Here is a 13377-nt window from a genome sequence, read left to right as displayed (position 1 = left end):
TGTGACTGTGTGTTTTAGGGTAGTGTGTCAAATGTTACCCACCCACCTAACAACCCACAAAATTCCTACACCTGGAAGGAAGCAATGGTCAAATCTGTCCACTTTTGTGACCTTCCCTGGAGAGCAAAGACCTGTGTCATCCACTTTTATTCCCCCATCTAAACTCAATTCTGGGGCATGGGGGGTGGGGGGACAAGAATGTTATCTGCAGAGGAGGCAGCTTGGCATTACTTGATTCTAAAGCATTTTCCTATTTTTAGGTTTTAAGTAAGGAGAATAGGGCAAAACCTATCATTCTCCCTCTCATTCCTCAGGACCCCTTCTCCTTGGTCCTGCCCCTTCCACATCAGAGAAGATGGATTGGTTTCTGTATCAGGATGGTAGCTCCTGCCAACTTTCAAGGTGCCAGGGTAGAGAGGATGGGTGTATAGAGAGCCATCCTCTGAGCTGCAACAAGGCAAGGGTTCTAAGTTATTCCTTGTGGGAACAGCTGTTCTGTGGGACATATCATGAAGTCCCCATGTGTCCCCTGCCTTCCAGGCTCCCACATTCACCAGCTCCCTCACATTCGTTCTGCTGCTACCCACAGAAGGGGCAGAGCTAAATCCCAAAGCCTTTCTTGTGCTCTGAGAGATTGGGGGGAGGCACCTACCTCAAAATTTAATCCGATGCCAGAAGATGCTTCATCTTCACATCAAGTCCAGGCATCCACCCATGCCATCTCACTCAAATGCCTGCCCAGAGACCCCCGTTCCATTTCCCCAAAACAAAACCTTCTTCCCCATCACTTCTGGTTTACATGAGTCGTCTTCTATTAGGATGTAAGCACCCTGTGGGCAGAAACTGTCCCTTTTTAAAAATCGTATCCCTGACGCTTTGAAGTAGTGCGTGGCATCTAGCAAGTACTTAATTTTTTTTTCATTCATTCTAGAAACTGGACGTTTTGTCAGCTAATAATCCTTTATTAGTAAGATAATGAAGACTCTTCAGAGCAGAAAGGATTTTATAGGAAGGACAGCCCCCTCCCCACCTTAGCCGTCTTTGGTGGTGGGGGAGGGGCTGGAGGACTGGAGAGCAACCTTTGGAGAACTACTTCAGGCGGTGGAACACAGGGCGGGGCGGGGACAGTAGTGCGGCTCCCAGGTACTCCCAGGTACTCCCAGGTAGGCCAGGAGGTGGGCGTGGAGTCCCAGCTCATGAATAATCACGTTCAGCTTTTGCCCCGCCCTTTGCCTTTTCTTGGTTCTAGGATTGGACGTTCCCTCCCTCCCCCACCCCTCTTGCCTCTGCTCCCTTAGCTTATTCTTCCCAGTTCCACGAACTTTCGTCCCAGGAGTGTCCTGGGGGCCGTCGGGCGGGACCGAGGGGACACCCTTCTCCGCCCTTCTCTGGAGGATGGGGCGGGGCCTCGCGGTTATTCCGGAGGATCGGGGCCCCTCCCCGCTCTTTATGTAAATAACTGGGCGTGCTCCACCTCCTCCCCGGCTCGGGGCGGTGGAGGTGACCAGGAAGGAGACGGCTCCCTAGCAGCCCGTGGGCCAGGCGAAGGGGAGCTAAGCCGAGCCGGCTGCAGGCTCCAGCAGACGCCGAGGCCTCGGGGCAGCGACCGGTCCAGAGTTGCAGGTGAGAGAGGGCGCGGGGCTGAGGCCACCACCTGGGGATCTGCCCTTTGAGGGCGCCCGGGGGTCAGGGGGACAGGCTAAGCCGGGCTGGGTGAGGATGCGCGTGCACCGAGGCCGGAGCTACGACCGCCGAAGGTCCGAGGAGTTACCTTCAGGGACGCTGGTGAGAGATCCAGAGCTGGGGTTCTCCCCGTCCGGGCTCCCGGCGGCTTCCCGGGAGAGCGCAGCACCTGTAGAAAGCGGCGCCCGCCCGGAACTTCCCTCCGCGTAATCCGCCCGTGATTGGTTATGGAACTTGGGTTTCTAGTTTGCACAATCGTTTTTGGGGTTTGGCTGTGGTGGAACAGGTGCCCAGCCCCAGGTGGGGGAGGGGGTGCCGCGCCCAGGGGCTCGCCAGACTGCTTGGCCAGAGAGAGCCGCTCACCCCTTCCGCCCCCAGCTGCTGGCTTGGGGGGCTTTTTCCTGCTTCCTGAACGAGAGAGTTACTTTCTAGCTCTCCTTTTCTCCAGAAGGGACCTGTTGGAGTCATTTAATCCCTGCCACTCACCTCCGGCTCTGTGCGCGCTGGGGCTCCGGACTCTGGGAGCCTCTTAATCCTCTGCGAGCAGACACAGGAAGCCCGACGGCTAACTTGGTATCGCTCGCTCTAGCTCTTCGCGGTACCTGTGTTTTCACACATCCTTCCCCTCCCGGGCCGTTTCGGATCCTGGTTGGGTCGAAAAGCTGGGACCTGAAGTTGGGGAGTCTTGCCCGCACTAAATAGAGAGCGGGTAGGAAGTAGAGATTTAAAGAGAAATGGAAAATCCCAGTGATCCCCAGGGCAAAAAAAAAAAAAAAAAGGATCTTGGAGTCATTCTTAATTCTTGATCTGGCTGGAATGTTTGACCACTGTTGTAATGAGAGCTGGGCATCTACAGAGGTTTAGGAGAGGATCCCCACACCCAGTTTTCCTTCCCCTTCCACTCTTTTCCCATCTGCTTCTGGAATGGGTCTGAGAGGGCAACTCCTGTTGTGCCAAGGTAAATGCCGAACTGACCTCCCTATTCTGAGCTTGAATCAGACTTAAAAAAAAATAAAAAATCAGGGAACTGTCAGCCATTTACTTGAGACCTTTAGCCCACGTGCTTCTTCTGGTTGGAGTGAGTTGGAATGAAGTGTGGTTTTATGGACCAGGTGCTGCACGTGGTTGTTGGGAAATTGGAGTTAATGAAAATGTCTGTCGCTGGGGAGGGGATACTGCTTGTCCACAAAGCACACAAAGGCCGAGGATCCAAGCCCTGGCTATGGTGCCGGACTGAGGGGGTGGGGGGTGGGGAGAGGAGAAACAAATGAGAATAATTGGAGGTATAGAGAGGCAAGAAGGAAGAGAGGGAGGATGGAGACCTCAGTCAACCTTTATTAAGTGCTTTTTTATGTTGGAGGCATTCTGCAAAGAGTTGGGGATTCAAAAAAAGGCAACAGACGGCCCTGCCTCTCAAGAAGATCACAGCCTAATAGTAACAGGGGAAAGGGAATAGGAATAAGATTGTAGATAGCGGCTACTAGGTGCCAGCCACCGGGCTAAGTGGTTTACACATATTACCTCATTCACAGGGTCAACAAATAGGCCAGAAAGATATTTCAAAGAATGTTCCGGATAACCATAGAAATGTAGAGGTTATCTCATCATAGGATCATTGGCTTGGAAGCACCCCTTGCAATAATCTAGACCAACTGCTCCATTTTTTAACAGATAAGCATACTGTTTTAAAAAAATAAATAATAAAATTTAAAAGGAGAGATTTTTATCCAGGCTCTTTCAATTAGCAATTACAGGTCAAAATCGAGAGTCAGGTCCTTTCCCTTCAAATCCCTTGCACTTTCCATTTTACTACAGCTGATGAATAGACCTGCACTCTATTTACTGATAACTACTACACTGAGGCCCGGCCTGAGAAATGAACTAATTTACCTTGGATCACAAAATCAGTAAGAGAGAGCCAGGACTAGATAACTGGTCACTTTCTCCTCCCAGTTCCTTACCTGTTTCCCTTACACCAAATGAATGCACATAATAATAATAATTATTATTATTAATAATAATAGCTAGCATTTATATAATCCTTTAAGGTTTGCAAAACCCTTTACATATTATTATCCCCATTTTATAGATGTGGAAACTGAGGCCAAATAAATCCCCCAGAGTCCTATAGCTGTCTTGGGTAGGATTTGAACCTCAGCTTTCTGGACTCCCAAGTCCAGCACAGCACACATCCACTGCATTATCTATAACATATCTGAAGCTGGTTGGTCAAATAATTTTGATGCTACCAGGCAGAATTTCAAGAGACTGAGATCCGTTGGATCCTGGGGGTGGGGGAGAGTACAAAAATGTCCCCCAACCCCCCTTGGGAAAATGCTTATATCTTTTTGAAGTGACGGTATGGCATAGAACCTGAAATGAATATAAGTATTTATATAGTGTTTTAAGGTTTGTAGAGTGCTTTAAAGTATTCTCATTTTTATCCTAAGTGCTAATATTATCCCCATTTTACAAATAAGCGCATTGAGACTGAGAAGCAAAGTAAATTGCCCAGGGCCACACAGCTAGGAAGCATTAGAGGTAAGATGGGCATTCAGATCTTCTTAACTTCTAAGTCCAATACTCCTTCCATTACACCTCCTAAATAAGTGACCCAAGAAAACTTTTTAACCTTTTGTTTTCAGCATCCTCTAAATCTTGACCTAGGCTTTTTTGGGGGGGGGGAGGTTGGAGTATGTGCAGATAATGCTGGAGTTTTGATTAGCATATTTTTGAATCAAGGACAGAAGCTGGTTGAGTAGTACCTAGTTAAATGATCTGTTTGTGTGTGCTTTTTTTCTGTTACATGGAAGAATCAGGGGTTGGAAAACCAGAGTTCCCTCCGGCGTAATCCCAGGTCTTTAGTGAAACTAACTTGAGAGAAGAGTGGCTGGCTTGAGTTAGAGGGAGTGACCACTGCTGAAAGTAGCCAGATTGCTAACTCTGACAAGTCTTGGAATGTGTGTGTGTGTGTGTGTTCTTTTAGGCTCACTGTTTCAAATATTCCATCAGACAGGGCGTACAAATTCCCGTGGTACATGGTCATTGGGCAAAGTTTTCCAGGGGCTCAGGCAGAGCTGCTGCCTTCTATTGCCTTCTGGGACAGTCAAGACTTTGTGGGACCTATCATGTTTTGTGTCTCGACTTTGTTCAGGCTTTGGCTTCTCAAGTATTTGAGGTATCTATCTGGTCACTGGACCTGTGTATCTGTGGTAGAGATCCCTGCTCTATGTCTAGGTTGCCCTGGTTGCCTCATTAATTCTGCATCCCACAAATGGTAACACATGTGCTTCTTCATGGAGCTTCTAGGGCCTGGGCCAAGAATTATGGGCTAGGGCACAGGTTTGTTAACCTTTGTTTGTGTCCTGGATCCCTTTGGCTGTCTGAAACCTATGGACCTCTTCTCAGGATGATATTTGTAAATACATAAAATACACCATCACAAAGGCAGCCAATTATATTGAAATACAGTTATCAAATATTGGAAACAAAAACCAAAAACAAAGTTACAGAGCCCAGGTTAAGAACAGGGGAAGCAAGCACAAACACCCAGAGCTTTTGGAGTTGGAAAGTTCTTCCCAGGGGCCTAGTGTCCTTAAGAATATTATCCCCTTATTTGCCAATTTAGCCTTCCAACCTAAGCCTGGTGACTTTGTGGCCCCAGGAAAGATCACAGAGGAAGCCTCTTCATTAGTTGCTTATGGAAATTTTGCTTGAGCAAAAAAAGTTCTCAGCTCTTAGAGCCCCTCTCTGGCATGAGCCAGGAAACTTGTTAGCCTTGTTGGTGATTTTTTTTCATTTGCTGCCCAAATCTTTCCAGTCAGGATTTGAACCTGCTATTAAAAAAAACAACAAACCATCATGAATTCTGAATGAAGCTCCATGAACTCAGAGTGAGCAAAGATCAGAGGCTCAAAAGACCTAGAGCCTAAAGAGACCTTTGAGGTCATTTGATCCAACCCTCTCATTTAGGGGCTAACAAGAAGTATTTATTAAACTTACTATATACACAGGCACTGGCCCTGTGCTAAGGGGGGAGGGGTGGCAGAAGAAGGACACCCAGAGGAGAGGTTCAGTGCTAGGTAAAAAAGAATGAAAGGGAGGAGAGAATGGCCACAGCCTTGTCTGGAGGGCAATGAATGGGGCACATAGTTAGGGACTATGCTCCCTGTATGTACTTGTCCTGTAGTGGCCTTCTCACCTGCATTGTGGAAGATCTTCTCTCAGGGCCTAGCAGAGGAATGAATAAAGGAAAGAATGAACAAATGAGTGAATGAATGAATGAACAAACGTTTATTAAGCACTTAATTATCTGCCAGTGCTAGCAAGCAATCTAGAACATCACTTCCCTCAAAAAGCTTACATTCTAATAGAAAAAATAATGTATAAGTAAAGGGAGTTGGAAAATTATGGGGGGAAGAGAGATATACTCCACTGGCTGCTTGGTTTGGTGATCTCCAGGAAGCGATGTGAAGGCCTGGTTCCTCGCAAAATAAAATGAAAACTCACCTTTCAGAGCCCAAGGACCTGGCGCTTGTGGTTCCTAGGACAAAGAATTGAGGAGAATGGTTGGGGTGGAAGATTAAGCTGGTGTTCTGGAGAATCACCCCAGTAGTTCTTCTCTTTTCAGGAGATTTAGATTGAATTCTTGGTCTAGGAGAGGCTTCTAAGGAGTGGGTAGGGTAACTGCTCTATTTCTAACTATGTGCCTCAGGAATTTCGAGGAGACCAGAGTTTATTCCTTAGGCGACTGTCACAATGATCCTAGGGTTTAGAGTAGGTGGACATCCTTGGAAATGTGACTGAGTGCTTGGGTGCTGTGGGGCCCAGGCCTGCAGCAGGCCCACATAATCTCCTTAAAGCAGGTTAGAAAAATCCTCAGGATGCCAGGCCACTGGATAGAACTCTCACCTCAGCTATGTTCTTTTACTGTCTGGAGAGACTAAGCCTAGTATGCAGTTTTACCTCAATCCTTTTCTGGGTCAGACAAAATCGGAGACCCTCTTTGTGCCTGTCACTTTTCAGTTTTGTCCAACTCTCCCGTGACCCCATTTGGGGTTTTCTTGGCAGAGATACTGGGAGTGGTTTGCCATTTCCTTCCCCAGCTCATTTTACAGAAGAGGAACTGAAGCAAATAGGGTTAAATGACTTGCCCAAGGTCACACAGATAGTATCTAAGGCCCGAACTCATAAATATGAATCTTCCTGATTCCAAGCCCAGTGTTACACCACCTAGCTATCCTCTCTTTGTGCCCCTAACCATCCATTTTCTTGAAAATGCCCTGTATATATATATATATATATATTTTTTTTTTTTTTTGCGGGGCAATGCGGGTTAAGTGACTTGCCCAAGGTCACACAGCTAGTAAGTGTCAAGTGTCTGAGGCCGGATTTGAACTCAGGAACTCCTGAATCCAGGGCTGGTGCTTTATCCACTGCGCCACCTAGTCGCCCCTGCCCTGTATATTTTTGGTAGCCATTTGTCAATGCTTGAGGAAGGGAAAGAGGCTTCAGAATGGAACTGGACATCTGAATAATGCTCTCAGGTGGCTTATCCTATACCACCCAACTGGACGGAGCTATGCTTTGTGGCCAAAACAAATGCTTGAAGTGTTTGCCTGTTAGTTTTCTTGCCTCCACTTCCCTTTTCCATGTGCTTGGCTCTCGTTTTTTACTGTTTCCTCTGCATCTCCACCCCTCCGGTTAGGGTACAGCATAGAGCAGGGCATAGAAAAGGAAATTGAAATTTTGGAGTTGAAGGGGAAGCAATCCAGGAGTGTTAACCTCACATTCCTTACTTCCCCAACCTGAGTTCTGTTTCTCTGGAATTTGTGAACCATAGTTTTTCCTCTGGCTGCTGCCTTTTGCTTTGGAATCTTTGTATATTTATCTACCCCTGCTGAAATGGTGGAGGAGGGTGGCAGCTAAACCTTAATTATCAAAAACAGACATTTATAGGGCAGCTAGGTGGCACAGTGGATAATGCAGTGGCCCTGGATTCAGGAGGGCCTGAGTTCAAATCTGGCCTCAGACACTTGACACTTGCTGGCTGTGTGACCCTGGGCAAGTCACTTAACCCTCATTGCCCCACAAAAAAGGCAAAACAAAACAAAAAAACCCAAACATTTACAAAGGAATGCCCATCAATGGGAGAATGTCTAAACAAGCTGTGGAATGTGATGGTGATGGAATATTGTTCTATAAGAAATGATAAGCAGGATGATTTCAGAAAGGCCTGAAAGACTTATATGAACTGATGGATGGTGAAGTGAGCAGAACCAGGAGATCGTTGTGCTCAGTGACAGCAATATTGTTTGATGAAGAACCATGAATGACTTAACTATGCTCAGCAATACGATGATCCAAGACAGTCCCAAAGGACTTATGATGAAGATACTATCCACCTGCCAAGAAAAAATTGATAATTGACTGAACACAGACTGAAGCATGCTATTTTTCACTTTCTTTCATTTTTTTCCTTTGAGTTTTCTTATACAAAATTACTAATAGTGTAATGTTTTACATAATTATACACGTATAACCTATATCAGATTGCTTACTGCCTCAGGGAGGGGGTAAAAACACCAGAGACATTTTATTAGGTTGCTTCTATGGGCTTGGTTGGTTGGGGGGGAGGGGGGAATGCAAAACCAAAAGTGAAATAAGTCATTCCTTTCCCCAAAGGAGTTTGCATTCCATCCAGGGAGGTAATGTGTAAAGAAAGCAGTTTGGGGGGAGAGGCACCAGGCAGCTAGAGGAGCAGACAAGGGCACACTCGAAGGTGGCATGTGAGTTGAACTGTGACACACTAGGGCTTCTAAGAGGCAGAAGGGAAAAGAAACTGTATACCAGGTCTATGCAAAGGTGGGAGATAGAATGTTATGCATAAGGGACAGCAAAAACCCTGGTTTGTCTGGACCAGTGGGAAAGAGAGTGATGTATCATAAGCCTAAAGAATTTCGGGTTTAAATAGCTGCAATCTGACTTTCTAAACCTGTTGGAATGTAGGAGAACTTCTCTCTCATCCCTCACCAGCCTTCCTTAATGAGGTGGGGACTGAGTTGTGGTTAAATCTAATTGCATGTGGTAGCAAGGATGCTGGAGGAGGAAGAGCTCTCATAATTTCCGTCCAAGCATTGCCACCCTTACCCTCCCAAGAGCAGTCATGCTCACTGTCATAGCCGACCCTCCTCCCTTGTGTTGGGGTGTGAGCTTGGATTGGATTCTTAGTCAAGGTGACATTTCTTTCAGCTTGTGGGATGGGGAGCACGAACCTTGGTGGAACTTCTTTTTTTTTTGTTTGTTTGTTTTTTGCAGGGCAATGAGGGTTAAGTGACTTGCCCAGGGTCACGCAGCTAGTAAGTGTCAAGTGTCTGAGGCTGGATTTGAACTCAGGTACTCTTGTATCCAGGGCCGGTGCTTTACCACTGTGCCATCTAGCTGCTCCTTTGGTGGAACTTCTAAGAGATGAAGCCATCTTGGACACCACAAAAGCTGTTTTAGATGCCAGCCACCCAGAAAGCAATTAAGTGCCTACTATGTGTCAGGAACTGTGCTTAACACGGAAGATACAAAGAAAGGCAAAAGATAGCCCCTGTTCTCAAGGAGCTCCCAGTCTAATGGAGGAGAAACCATGTAAACTGTGTACAGATAAGCTGTATACAGAATAAATTGGAAATAATTAACAGAAAGAAGGCACCAGAGGCAGCTAGGTGGTACATTGGATAGAGCACTGGCCCTGGAGTCAAGAGGACTCGAGTTCAAATCCATCCTCAAACCCTTAATAGCTGTATGACTCTGGGCAAGTCAGTTAACCCCAATTGCCTACAAAAAAAGGAGAAGGAGAAGGAGAAGGAGGAAGGCGTTAGAATTAAGGGGGTTTGGAGAGGCTTCTTGTAGAAGGTAGGCTTTTAGCTAGTACTTGAAGGAAACAAGGGAAACTAGAGGGCAGCAGGAAATGAAATGTCCTTGTGACATGAAGGCCCTTGTCACTGGATAGGGGTGCAGCATCAGTAAAGTGTGTTTTAGACAGTTCACTCATTCAACAACAAGAGTATATGTTGAAAAAAAAAAAGAGTTTATGTTGAGTGGGGGGAAGGGAATGTATTAAAAGGTGGAAAGGTAATGGGAGGAGGGGCAGGTTGGTTGTGAAGGGCTTTGAAAGTCTGTGGAATTTATATTTGATCCTAAAGGTGATTATTAGTGATAGAAATAATGATATGAGCCATTCATTGCATTGAAAGCTAGCCTTTCAATTGCCTCTATCTGTCATTTGGTACTGGGTTCCACCTCTGCTCTTAGTGGAGGAGGGCAGTGCATGATTCATGATTGACAAAATGCCAAAGCCACAGCTTCACAGGATGTTAGAGAGGACAACTTCTTAAATTAGCGGCTTAGACTATAGGGTTTGATCATCAGTAAAGTGTATTTTAGAAAACTCATTTATCCCAACAAGCCCAGGGACTATAAAATTGGCATGTATCCTCCTGCTGCTTGCTGAAAATAACATGTTGGTAGAGTCTCGTATAGAAAAGGTTCTTCTCAGTTTGGCCCTTTTCCTTCTTCTGAAAAGGAGTAGGGACATCCTGTCATTCTCCCTGGCCTGTTTCCCGTGTCCATCTCCCCATCTCCCCTCCCAGGGAGTTTTGGCTCACTGTCTGAGCTATTCCTTGATCCCTTAGCAGCATGAGATCATAAATTTAGAGCTGGTAGTACCTCAGAGATCATCTAATACAATCCCCTCTTTTTGGGGGGCTGGGTGGGACGGGGCAGGGTAATGAAGGTTAAGTGACTTGCCCAGGGTCACACAGCTAGTAAGTGTCAAATGTCTGAGGCTGAATTTGAACTCGGGTCCTCCTGAATTCAGGGCTGGTGCTTCAACCCCCTCATTTTAAAGATGAGGTAAATTAAAATTTTTTAAATGTGGAATAACTCACCCAAGGTCACACAGGTATTAGGTGGTTGAGTCAGGATTCAAACGCAGGTCTTCTGACTCCAAATCCAGCACTTTCCCACTGTACCATGCTGCCTAGAGCTCTCTTGTCTGGACTCTGCCAGAGCCAATCATCCCAGTCCTGTGCTAGGGTTTGACATCTGTCCCCTAGATAGTACCAGCTTGGAAGAATAAACTCCTGTCTCTTCATCTCTCCATCAATCAACAAAAATTTTATTAGGTGCCTACTCTATTCCAGGAAAACTTTGGAAGTCCTAGGGATAGAAATACAAAAGAGAGGCAGCCCCTGCACCTGGAAGAGTTTACTGCATTCTACTGTGAGAGACAAATAAATATTTACAGGAAATGAAAATGGAAGGGGGGGTTAGATATTTGTGTATATGTATGTATATATGTATAAATGCACACACACAAGTTATTTGGAGAGAAAGCAGGAAAGGGTTCTTCAAAGCAATGACATTTATAAGGGTGAGCCTTGAAAAAAAAAAAAAAAGGGCATTCCAGACATGTGGGGACAGTCCATTCAAAGACACCGAAGAGATGTTGTGTATGAGGAATAGTAAGTAGCTCACTTTGTCTGGATTGTAGAGTTCACAGAAGGAAAAGCGTGCAGTAAGGTTGGAAAGGTGGTGGTTGTTGTTGTTTGTCCTTTGTTCTTGGAGAGGACCAATCACATCATAAGGGCGATGTCCTTGCAGGTGAATTGGATTTAAGTGAGGCAGAGCTGGGCAAAGTCATCAGCCACATTCTGTCTTCCAGAGCCATCAGATTCCAGTGGCAAGACGTAAGTCAAGAAGACTGGTGATGGCCAGAAGCTGGAGAGATGGGCTCCAGCTAGAGTATTACGGGCTTTAAATGCCTAATAGGAGCATGCTTTTTAGCCTAAAAGTGAAGGGGACCTTTTTACTAAAGCTTCTTGAGTGATGCGTTCAGGTGTTTGTTTTAGGAACACCACTTGGGCAGCCATGTGAAGATGTATTCAAGAGAAGAGAGACTGGATGCAGGGGGGCCATTCAGGAGGTTATTGCAGTGGTCCAGGCTAAGGGTGATGGCCTAGACTAGAGTGGTTTAGGTGTAGGAGGTAGAATCAATAAGACTTGACAATTGATTGGACATGGTGAGTGAAGAAGAGTGAAAAGTACAGGATGGACCTAGGATGGTGGAGACTTTTTTTTTTAATTATTTTTAATTTATAGAATAAAACAAGCATTTCCATAATATAGTATAATTTTTTTTAAGATGATTGAAAGACTTTCTAAGAGAGTAAAAGAGGAAAGGTACGAGGTGACAACAGGGTCAAGTGAAGGTTTTTTGTGGGGGTTTTGTTTTTGTTTTTGTTTTTTTTTTGCAGGGCAATGAGGGTCACACAGCTAGTGTCAAGTGTCTAAGTCCGTATTTGAACTCAGGTCCTTCTGATTCCAGGGCGGGTGCTCTATCCACTGTGCCACCTAGCTGCCCCCAAGTGAAGGTTTTTTAAGGACACTGTGTGTTGGGGCATGTTTGTAGGAAGTAGGGAAGGAGCCAGAGGATGAAAGAGATAGAAGGTTATAATAATGAGTTGGGGGTGATGGAAAAGGCAAAGTGTAAGAGAAGCCTGTAGGGGATGGGAGAGCGCCTGCAAAAAGGTTTATGAGAAAAACCTTTTTCTCTGAACCTGAAGTTAAAGGAGAGAATGGGGATGGCCCTCTGATTGAATATGAAGTAAAGAATTGGGAGGAAGCAGGAGCTCACAAGTGACCTCAGTTTTCTCAAATTATCCTATGGGGTGAGGATGCCTCCGCTTTTTAACCTACTAACTTCTCAACCCCTTCCTTGCTTTCTGGCTTCCCACCCCATCATTCAATTCAAATTCATTCTCCAAGGTTACCAATGATTTCTTCCAACTCCATTGGCTTTTTCCCACTTCTCATCCTTTTTGATTTCTCTGCAGTATGTGCCACTGAAGGCTCTCTAATGATTTCCTAAGTTTTGATGTCACTTCTAGTACTCTTCTATCTGTCTGACCATTCTTCCTCAATCCTTTGTAAGATTATCATCCATGGGGGCAGCTAAGTGGCACAGTGGATAGAGCACCAGCCCTGGATTCAGGAGGACCTGAGTTCAAATCCAACCTCAGACACTTGACACTTACTGGCTGTGTTACCCTGGGCAAGTCACTTAACCCTCATTGCCCTGCAAAAAAACCCAAAACCAAGATTGTCAGCCATATCCTGCCCCTTATGTGGGGTTTGCCACAGGATTTTGTCCTGAGCCTTCTCTATATGTACCTTATCTTGGTCATGTCATTAGCGCCAATGGGTTTAATCATCATCTCTATACAGATAATTCCCCAATCTATATATCTGGTCCTCTAGTGGGCTCGTCGTGGATTGTAGAATCCAGGGTAAGGGACTAAAGTGAAAGAATACTAGAAAGTGGAAAGGGGCCAGGTTGTGAATGACTTTACAAGTCAGACAAAAGATTTTATATTTGATCTCAGAGGTAAGAGAGAGATGTTTGAGTGTCACAGTCACATTTGTTCTATATTTAGGAAGATTACTTTAACAACTGAGTGGAGATGGACTCATGGGGAAAAACCTGAAGCAAGGACACCAGACGGAAAACTATTGCAATAGAATATAGGAGAAATGTTATGAAGGTTGAATTGACAAGATTTGGCAACAGATTGGATGGGGGGGTGGGGTAGGGTGAGAAAAAAATAAGGAATCAAGGATGACACTAAGGTTTCAAACTTGGATTAC

General features: G+C 45.6%; 1 protein-coding gene across 1 annotated transcript in view; it reads left to right on the top strand.

Moving 5' to 3' along the window:
• Nucleotides 1-1495: 1495 nt before the first annotated feature.
• The window catches only part of LLGL2 (LLGL scribble cell polarity complex component 2), a 78364-nt gene continuing 66482 nt past the window's right edge, over nucleotides 1496-13377 (top strand). Inside the window, exon 1 of the mRNA XM_043999381.1 lies at nucleotides 1496-1623. The gene's annotated coding sequence lies outside the window, so the exon portion shown is untranslated. The remainder of the gene's footprint in view (nucleotides 1624-13377) is intronic.

This window comes from Dromiciops gliroides, chromosome 4 (genome assembly GCF_019393635.1).
Source record: "Dromiciops gliroides isolate mDroGli1 chromosome 4, mDroGli1.pri, whole genome shotgun sequence".
Lineage (NCBI taxonomy): Eukaryota > Metazoa > Chordata > Mammalia > Microbiotheria > Microbiotheriidae > Dromiciops > Dromiciops gliroides.
Note: the sequence above shows the minus strand (reverse complement) of the source record. Positions and strands in the feature narration are given on the sequence as shown.